The sequence below is a fragment of the Castanea sativa genome, chromosome 8 (genome assembly GCF_040712315.1).
Source record: "Castanea sativa cultivar Marrone di Chiusa Pesio chromosome 8, ASM4071231v1".
NCBI lineage: Eukaryota > Viridiplantae > Streptophyta > Magnoliopsida > Fagales > Fagaceae > Castanea > Castanea sativa.
In genome coordinates, this window is record NC_134020.1 from 49439714 (window position 1) to 49450562 (window position 10849).

Genomic DNA, 10849 nt, shown 5'->3' on the forward strand with positions numbered 1-10849 from the left:
CAAACAAACAAAATAGTCCTCTTCGTCTGGTGATGTGGCGTGGCACAACTAGCACAGGTAAGTGGTGCTGGCTGGGCAACTGACTAACCAGTGATGGTCGGCAAGGACACCCACACCAAACAAAGGTGGTTAAAGGCTAAAATAGTAAAAGCCAGCCGCAGTAGGTATTATATAAGGGACCTTTTCCGTGCACAATAAAAGAGGAGAAGGAGAGATTAGGAACACAGTAATAGTAACCTCTAGGAAAGAATCACAAACAAAAGGCAAGCATTGAAAAAGAAAAGAAAAATTAGAAAGAACAAAAAAGAGAGAGAGCATAGAATGGTAGGCCTGCACCAAATAGGTTGATCCCCTCTCTCCCTTTAAGGCCCTATTCTCTACTAAAGGTAAAAGACTCTTCTAAGCATAAACCATTTAGCCCCTTTCCCTCAAAGCAATTAATTTCTTTTTGAAGGAGATTATTTGCATTAAGGAAATGGTTCCCTTTTTGGTTCTGGCCCTGTAATATAGTTTGGCATGGCAAACTGGTGTTCCCCTCTTTGATTCAACAAATTCATTACTACTCCTTCCCCACTTATTTCTGTTGTTTTATGTATGGGGTGTCTTTTGTTATCCCCTTTATTTATTCTGTTTAATAGTGAACACATTTCCTTTGTTACCTTTATTATATCTACCTGCCACAACTTTCCCATAGTAGCTCCGCCTACCATGGGCATGTGATCAAAGCTTTGATAACGAGGCATAGTTTATGCATAAGCCGGACCAAGGTGGGTTGAAATTGGACCGGTCCCAACTCCCTAATCCTGAACATTTGAGCCTAATACAGCAGGAGGCACCCCAGCCCAACATTACAAAAAAAAAGGCCCACCACAATACTGTTGCTCTGTTGAGTGGCTAACCACTTATAGCAATTAGGTAGGGTATGTCCAGTCACTCCACAGTGATGACAGAGATGTTGCCTCTTCTATTTAGACTTTTGAGTATTCCCGTTATTAGCCCTATGGATTTTAGTCTCTTTCTTATCAAGCTTAGGGGGTGCTCCTAAGACAGATTTACTCTTGTCTATGTTCTCACTAGCTAAAACAGTTTTCATATCATTATTAGCAAGTAAAACAAAAACAATAGTACCAGAAGAAGCAATACTAGGATAAGAGATATCATACCCTAAACCGATTCAATCAGAAGCAGATTTCTGGAAGCTAAGCATCTTGTCAAGTTTTGCACTTGAAGTCCTCTCTAACTGAGCTCTGACTTGGAACAACTTTGCCTCAAGCTTTTTGGTCTTCTCAGCCAAGAAATTGTTCTCAAACCATAGTACTCCAATAGTTTGATTAGTTTTATCAAACTTTATGGAGATTTGTTCTCATTCAAACTCCACATCACTGAGCTTCTTGGTGGTCAACCCATACAATTTCTCATGCTTTTCGGAGACCTTCTACAATTTAGCATAGGCTGTATGGATGTCATCTTGTTCATCCATCTTCTCAAATTTAGACTCCACCAAATCATCTTCTTCATCTATTTCTTCAACAATCCCCTCAGTAGGATTTACAGTGGAAATGAAGGCATTCAGAATTCCATCATCCTTATTATCCGAATCATCCTCAAGCTCAATGTCACTCAAGGTAGCAGCAAGGGCCTTGCTTTTTTCGATGGTCTTGAGATACGTTGGGCACTCTTGTTTCATGTGTTCAAATCCTTGACACCCAAAGCACTTTGGTCCTGAGGGAATAATGTACTGACCGCCATCCCTAGCATCCTTCTTTCCTTTATCTTGGCTCTTGAATTAAGACAAACTGGACTGCTTGCGGTCTTTGTCCAATCCTTTAGCATTGGCATTTTTCATAAACTTTTTGAACTGCCTTGTAATGTAGGATTTCATATTAGAATATTCATCATCCGGAAGACTCATCTGTGTTACCGCTCTTGGCCTTCAATGCCATGATCTTACCCTTACTCGATTTTTCAATCCTTATCAAACCCAACTCATAGGTCTGCAAATTGCCAACTAGCTCAGTTAAAGGAAATTTTTCAATGTCCTTTGATTCCTCAATTGATCTTGGCATGAAATCTCTTAGGTAGAAATCTGAGCACATTTATAACAATCTTGGGTTTGGGAATGGTTTCCCAAAGATTAAAGGCCAAGTTTACTATGTCTTTGAGCTTGGCATAGAACTCATCAAACGACTCTTCCTCCTTTATCTTAATCTCTTCAAAACTTATGGTAAGCCTCTAAAGCTTTGAATCCTTGACAGCTTTAGTTCCTTTATAGGTTGTCTAGAGGATAATCCATGCTTCCTTTGTAGTTTCAGTAGAGGATATCTTCTTGAACTCCTCATTTGTGACCGCATTGAACAAAACATTCAATACCCTGTTGTTGAAGTTAGCCACTTTAATCTTTGCATCATCCCAATCAGTCGGTGCTTCCTTAGGCTTGGTCCAGCCTATTTCCACAGCTTGCCACACTTTTTCATCTAATGACTGCAAGAAAGCTCACATGCGTACTTTCCAGTATACATAGTTAGTGCCATCAAATAAAGGAGGTATAATAAGAGATTGTCATCTATCCATGACAAACAGGGATCAATGGATCACACAGCAAAGATTTAAACCTAATCAGAGTGTGTCTGCTCTAATACCACTTGATAGGCCAAGAATGTATTGATTAATTGTGATAAATTAACCAATTAATTAGCCAAGTTAATTAATTAATTCAATTAACATGAAATATGTGTAGTTGAACAAAAAAATCACCAACTAAGTTAAATGTTGTGGAAAATAAAGTTGACACGATTTGTTTACGAATGAGGAAAACCTTCAAGGCAAAAAACCCACCAGGTGATTTTAAGGTTAGCATTCTTGAGAATCCACTATTATCACAACAAGCGGTTACAAGTAAAGGAATCTCAGTATCTTATACCAACCTACAGTTAAACCTTTACCCCAATACACAATTGGACTTCTTTTGTAGTGACAATCTCTCTTTTTCACGGCTCTCAGTACATGACTAACCAATCAATACGTGGATCTTAGTACACGGCTTACTCCTTTGCACAAATCCAAGTATATGACTAACACACCAACTTGAGAAGGATGTTAGCTGCAAAGTAATTCAGTTCATCCACATGATGAAGATCAAGAAACTCCTTGGTTACAAAACCCTATGTCGTACAAATGCAATAGCTTCTTCAAGAGAAAGATAACTAGGACAAATTGTCTCCGGTCACAATATGCTTGCAACAACCTTATGACAACCCTTAAAATAATCTTTATCTATGTTTAGGGTTGTGAGAAAAGAAAGCCTAAACACATACACATGGATATGCGTGAAATCAGATCTGAAAAAATGATTTTTTGTAAATCTCGATAGATAGGTTATTTGTCGAGCATCGGGCTAAAACTGCATTTTAAACCTTGATAGATGTCATCTGTCAAGCTAGCTGTTGATCTTTAAAATATAGCACTTCTTCACTTTTTTCTTGAATAGATTTGCATGGCTTTAACTCTTGACTTGAACAACATGTTTCTTGAAGGCTTAAACCATCCTAAATCTATCCAAATTACAAGTGTGTTTTGTCAAAGGATTAGCCAATTCTAAATGACATATGTGTTAGGATTTGTGCCCTTAAATCCTATTGTATGATGCTATGTATGATATTATGTATGACATGATGTATGACTTAATATTGTGATTGATAAAGTTGTTTTATTATTATCTAAAATAATGGTAACATGAATATGGGACATTATCATATAATCCATGAGATGCATTGTATGTGATTTATGTGAAAAGTCACAGAAGATGTAAATCACAAGTTTTTTGTAAACTCAGAATTTATAGTTCGTAGTTGGTGATGAAATTGGGCATTTTATCTGCGAAGACTATAACGTATCAACTAAGATGATTTGTCTTGATCATGGAAGTGGAGACTTCTAGTTGATATGTTGATATGTTTTAAGAGTTAAGACATATTGAACAGGACCACTGTGAGATTTATTATTCTCCTAACGACTGTCAAATGAATAATAAATCTCATGACTTCTATTTGCATGAACTCTTAATCCTGAGAGAATAATGGACCTGATCATGAGGTGTGGGTTGCTTTAATATATCAGGAGTGAGATCTAAAGTGACGGTCAAAACCTCAGTATGTTGGGCAGCCACATTTAGTGTTGATGGAACATATATTCTCAAGATGGAATTCATAGTCTCTTGATGGAGATATAAAATATTTCATTGAGATAAGTTTAATGGGTTCAGTTATTCAGAGAGTTAGGCCTAACTACTTTAGTAAGAAATTACTAAAGTATATATTTATGAAATTGGATTTCATAAATATTGGGATATAATTTATTAATAAGGCCTAGAGTGCAATTATATTTATATAGTGGTATTAAATATAATTAATGGTAACTTTGAACTTGTCAAGAGTTGACGGAAAAGCCCAAGGCCCATTGGAGCTAGTGTCTTATTGGTCCCTTTTGGTCCCACTCCAAGCCACACACTAAAGCCTAATTGGAAAGGCCCAATAGGCCAGCCCAATTAGATAATCAGTTAGTTATAAAAGGAGAAACATATAAAAAAAAAATTTTGAGATTAGTAAGGAAAAGAAACGGTGTGTGAGAGAGTGTGAGACACACTTTCATTCTCCCTTGAAAACTGATTGAAAGACCACACATCTTGGGCGTAAAGTGGAATTGGAGTGAAGATTAAAAGTGTTTCCAAGTGCTTCTAATCTTTGTTTTGAATTTCTTCACACCAAGGTACGCTATCTTATTCTTAAATTCTGAAATTTACATTATGCACGTTATCAATCATGAATGAAATAGATCCTTGTTCATTGCTTCAGCTGTGTGTTTTGCATGAGATGCAAAACCAGAATTTTTCCTTCAATATGTTCTTAATATGATTCACATATGTCCTAACAAATTTGCCAACACCTTCAACAACAATTCATAAGGGCTCCCAACCAAACTAATAGGCCTAAATCCGTAATATTTATATCAACTCCATCTAGGCATTTTGAGATGTGAAAGGCACAACTAGATGCCTCAATAACATAAAAGAATTCACTTAGAAGTGCTAAGCATGTCTAGGGAACAACTTTTACATGAGGGAATGTCTTGCTAGACTTGGGGTTTGATAGATATAAATCAATCTATAAGATCCCATGATATGCAGTCAAAGAATGTATATTACTACTTGCAGTGCATACGTATGTTGAAATTGATAGAGAAGTTATTGCAGAACATCCAAGCAACACCGTGTTTGTTATATTTACCATGGTTTTGAAACCTAAACCAACCGTACGGTCCGACTGGGCTAACCAAAAACCGTTCATCAACACGGTTCTTTAAACCCCAAGAATCGGCCTATGTGAGAAAGTCAATGAACTGTTCAGACCGTGGTTGAACCTTTTGGGTTTGAAAACTGTAAACAGTTTCCACAAGTCAGACCGTTAGAGGTTTTTTTTGGATACTTATAGGTTTACTGCCATTTTTGAAGGCTGAAGCTTCAACCACATGAGATGCTATCAAATGAGATTACACCCCATCTTTCTGTTCTTATTCTTTGTCTCGCTTGCTCTCTTTCTCCCTCTACATTTTTCATTTTTGCCAATGTTGTTTCAGCATTTTGGGCCTTTAAACTCTGAAGTATTCAGTCTTCTTCTTTGCTGCAACATGCTTTAGTGTACCACTTATATTTGCTTTGCTGTCAACTACTAACATATAATGCTTGCTTGCTTTCAAGCACTTCCTTCTTAGGTTTTGTTCTGTATTCAACTTAACAATTTTTAAAGGCATGGACATCTTTAGATCTAGCTTTTGAATTATTTTTTTAATTCATAATAAATAGTGAACAGTGACTATTCAAATGGGCTTGGGAAAAAAAAATTATCAGCAGTCAAATGGGCTTGGCCATGAGCAAATCAACTAATTTGTCACTTAACTATTTTATTGGGTTTCATAAAATAAAAATTATTGGGTACTAAAGTGTGTTTTATCATGACTTAAAAAATAATTTAGAAACTCAATAGCTATTTATGGTTTTTTAGAATTTAATAATTCTTATTTGTATTATGAATGTTATGTTATAAAAAAATACTATCTATATTTTTTTTGGATTATTTTAGTTAAATTTTCAATTTTTATTAATTTAATATATTTATTTATAATTTAAATAATTATTAAATTAATTATGACGTCATCACGGTTCGACTTTAGTTTGACCCTGATCCAACCTTAAAAACCTCGAATCTCTTCCTTTTAAAATTCATTGAACTGTCCGGGTTTCAAAACCATGATATTTACATGCATCTCAAATGATCTTCTGGGACTAAGTGTGTTTGATAGCCAACTAGTGGTTATTGGGCAGTTTATTTCATGTGTAATAAAAAGGAATGAAACTATTGATGGATTTTTTAAGGTTACTTGTGAACTTCTTTCCCTAAAACTCTAAATACCACTGTCCAACTTTGTGAAGTGTGGTACCTGTGGTTTTTAATTTGTCGATGCACAGGATTTTATTATTACTTGTAGATTTGCAAATATATATTGTAGTGTAGGATAATTCTTTGAATTTTATTAATTTCTTCTTCATGAAGTTGCATTTACAATCCAATTGTTGCTGATTCTTTTGTATGTTCTTACCATATGCATGGAGTACCCTAAAAAAAGAATCTAAATATTCCAAGCAAAACCAAATCATTTCAAAGGCTACAGATTGAAGAAGTAACTGAATTAAAAATCAAAGGAGAAAAAAATGAAAGTATTACTAAGTAACAAGAAACCTAAGAATTATGTGCACAAGGTATTACCTTAAAAACCAAAATTATCACATTTATTTCAATGAATCTAACTTGTAACTATGTCTTAGTTCTATGTCAATAATAAAGGGTAATTGAGTCATGTCTTGTTCATCACAATACATAATGGACTAAGTAAAATATGTCAAGTCTTCTTAAAAAAGAAGAAGTAATATATAACAATTGTCAAGAGTCATGTAATTTAGTGACACTTTCTGTTAGAACATTTGTGAATCATGTTAAGAACATATGTCATTTAGAATTGGCTAATCGTTTGAAAAAACGCACTTTACTTGTAATTTGGGTAGATCTAGGATGGTTTAAGTCTTTAAGAAACATGTTGTTCAAGTCAAGAGTTAAAGCCATGCAAATTTGTCCAAGAAAGAAGTGAAGAAGTGCTGTATTTTAAAGCTCAACAGCTAACTCGACAGATGACATCTATCGAGGTTTAAAAGGCAATTTTAGTCCAATGCTCGATAGCTGCTCGACAGATAACCTATCTATCGAGATTTACGAAAATTAGTTTTTCAGATATGATTTCACGCATATCCATGGTATGTGTTTAGGATTTCTTTTCTCACAACCCTAAGCGTATATAAGGATTATTTTAAAGGTTGTCATAAGGTTGTTGCACTTGTTGTTGCAAACATATTGTGACCGGAAACAATTTGTCCTAGTTCAATCTTTCTTTTGAAGAAGTTGTTGTGTTTGTACACCATAGGGTTTTGTAACCAAGGAACTTTGCAGTCAACACCCTTCTCTTGGTGTGTTAGTCACGTACTAGGAGTCATGCATTGAACATGAGAGATTGTCACCATAGAACAAGTCTAATTGTGTATTGGGGTAAGGGTTCAACTGTAAATTTGTATAAGGGACTGAGATTCATTTCCTTGTAACCGCTTGTTCTGATAATAGTGGATTCTTGGGAGTGGTGATCTTAAAATTACCCAGTAAGGTTGTTGCCTTGGAGGTTTTCCCCATTCTTAAACAAATCACTATGTCAACTTTATTTTTCACTGCATTTAACTTAGTTAGTGATTTGTTTGTGCTACCATGTGTATTGCATGTTAATTGAATTAATTAATTAATTTTGCTAATTAATTGGTTAATTTATCACAAGGGATCAATACATTCTTGGCCTATCACTTTCTAATCTTTTTTGTTAGAAGAACCAAATTTTAAATCTATCGATCCTAAGAGATTAGTCTAGTGATACCATGAGATCATGGGTTCGTTTTCTAACCAACACATTAAGACCACCTATAAGGAAATCCTACCTATAAACAAATATTCCAACGCGGATGAGATTAAAGAACTACTCTAATGACTCATCACCCCATATTAATAAGGCAAAATGCGAAAGTCAAGTGCTTTTAGAATCTCATACTAGTAATTAAGGCGTACATAATGCGATACTATCACCTTCAATCAGCAATGCTAAGGCTAAGCCATAGAAATTAATTTGTTGGCTAGGTTCAGTTCATGAACCGATCATATAATCAAAGCTATACCTCAATTATCTGCATCTCTATATTAATTGTACGCAATAGTTTGCCAAAGTGTGGACCTAATATATATATATATATATATATATATATATATATATATATATATAGCAAAAGGGGGAAGCTAGATGGATAAGTTACAAATAAAGGGGAAAGCCGACTGGGGCCATCTGATTACAAAGATAAAGGCCGACTGAGGCCATCTGGTTACAAATGTAAAGACTGACTGGGATAATACAAGTGTAAACTGGGGTTGCCATCTGATTACAAGAATAAGGGTTGTAATGAGAAGGGAAGGTATTTTGCTGTTTAGGAAACTTTGGGGTTTAGGGTAGGGGTTTCTTCTCGGACATCCTGGTTGTGACCTTGCCGAAATTCTCGTGTTAGGAAATCAGGGATGATGTTCTAGCTCCCTTCAATGAATTCTAAATCAAAGTCAAAAATAGAAAGGATGGCTTGCCATCTCGCAAAGATTTGTTTTGGTACAACGTTTTGAACATCTTTTTCTAAAACATGTTTTGCAGATTTACAATCGATCCTTATTAAAAAATTTTGATTCAAAAGATCACTTTGAAATTTTGAAATGCATAGTACCATAGATAATATTTCTTTCTTAATAGTACTATAATTAATTTGAGTGGGAGTCGAAATTCTTGAATGGAAACAGACTATCTGTTCAGGGGAAGTAGGACTGACACGCTGAAGGAGAATGCCACCATAACTTATGTTAGAGGCATTTGTCTGGACAATCTTGAAGGAATTGACAGATGGAATTCCTAAACAAGGGAGAGTCTTGACATATTTTTTGATTTCTTGGACAATTACTGTGTGTTCTAAAGTCCAAGGAGGGGGATTGGTGCAAAGTCTATCAAAGAGGGGTTTGCATTGCTGCCTGAGATTTTGATAGAAATTGGAAATGTAGTTGAGAGATCCTAGAAATCTCTGAAGCTGAGTTTTATCTAGGATTTGATCAGGAAACTTATCCACAAACCTAATAGCTCTATCTATGGGTTTGATGATTCCATGATGAATGTCAAAACCTAAGAATCGAACTTTAGTTTGGAGAGGTTTGATTTTTGGGGCTAAAACAACAAGACCATTGAGCTTGATGGTATGGAGAAATGCTCTTAGGTGCTTCCAATGTTGTTCTAAAGATTCTGAAAAAAATGAATACATCATCAATGTACACAATTGCATGACTGGAGAATGGATTGAAAATCTCATTCATGATGTTTTGGAATTCAGAAGGTTTATTTTTGAGACCAAAGGGCATCACATTCCACTCGTAATGTCCAAAAGGTGTGGTGAAAGCAATCTCATACCTATCAGACTCTCTGATTTGTATCTGCCAAAAACCATTCTTCATGTCAAACTTACTGAAAACCACTACTCTACAAAGCCTATTGATTAGGTGTTTTTTGTTGGGAATTGGGTACCTTACCCATTCTAAGACTCTGTTAAGGGGCTTGTAGTTGATGACTAACCTAGGGACACCTCTTTCTATCTCAGCATTTTTTTGGACATAAAAGGCTAGACAGGACCATGGTGACCTGGACTTTAGGATGATTCTTTTCTTAAGGAGGTCCTTTATTTCTACTTTGCAAATATCCATGAGTTCCTGGTTCATTTGGATAGGTCGAGCTTTGGTAGGGATATCTTTTTCCTTAAAATCTTTGACATATGGGAGAGCTATCTCATGTCTCTTTCTATGCCAAAAAGCTGTAGGTAGATAAGAGCAGACTTCCTGCTTAAGTTTTTCCTTAAACTTTCTGATCTTTGCTTGGATGTTTTCACAAGTTAGTTGTTCCTCTATTCTCTTGTATCTCAAATCATCCTATAGGTACTTAAGATGTTGGGTCTTGGCACTAATCAGGTTTAGGGTCTTGGAGACAAAGACTTCCTGAAGGGTGATAATTTCTCTAGGTTCTAGGCTCCTAAGGAACTTAAACTTGACTGGCTGGCCAAAGGAATGGGTAGTGATTCCTTCACTATCTGTAATGAAAGGATATAACAGACACATGAATGGGTTTCCTAAGATAACCTTACCTGTCATATTCTTGACAATGACAAATGTGGTTTTGAAGCATGTGTTGTCTTGACACACATGTGCTTTTGGGATTTTGAATTCAATCTACATTTTCCCGCCACTTGTGGACGTCAATATCTCCTTAGTCTTTTTGTAGTACTTGGAGGGAGTGATTCCTTCTTGAATGCAGTTGAGATCAGCACCTAAATCTATTAAGGCTATGATCTCAAGTTCAAAATATTTGCTGATGACAATCCTGACCTTGGAATGCCATTTCTGGAAGTTAATCCTACTGATGGTATCTAAGAACTTCTCACTAGATGGTTCTTGTACCATATCTGCTGTAGGGTTAATTGTTTCATCTACTTCATCATCATTAGGGTTCTGAAATGAGGGACCTTCCTCATTGCCTTGATGAGAAGTGCTTTCCAAATGTTTCACTCTTTGATCAAGGAAATTGTGATAAACCCTAAGAATGGTTACTTCTTGCTTAAGGGTTCTAACCTCTGACT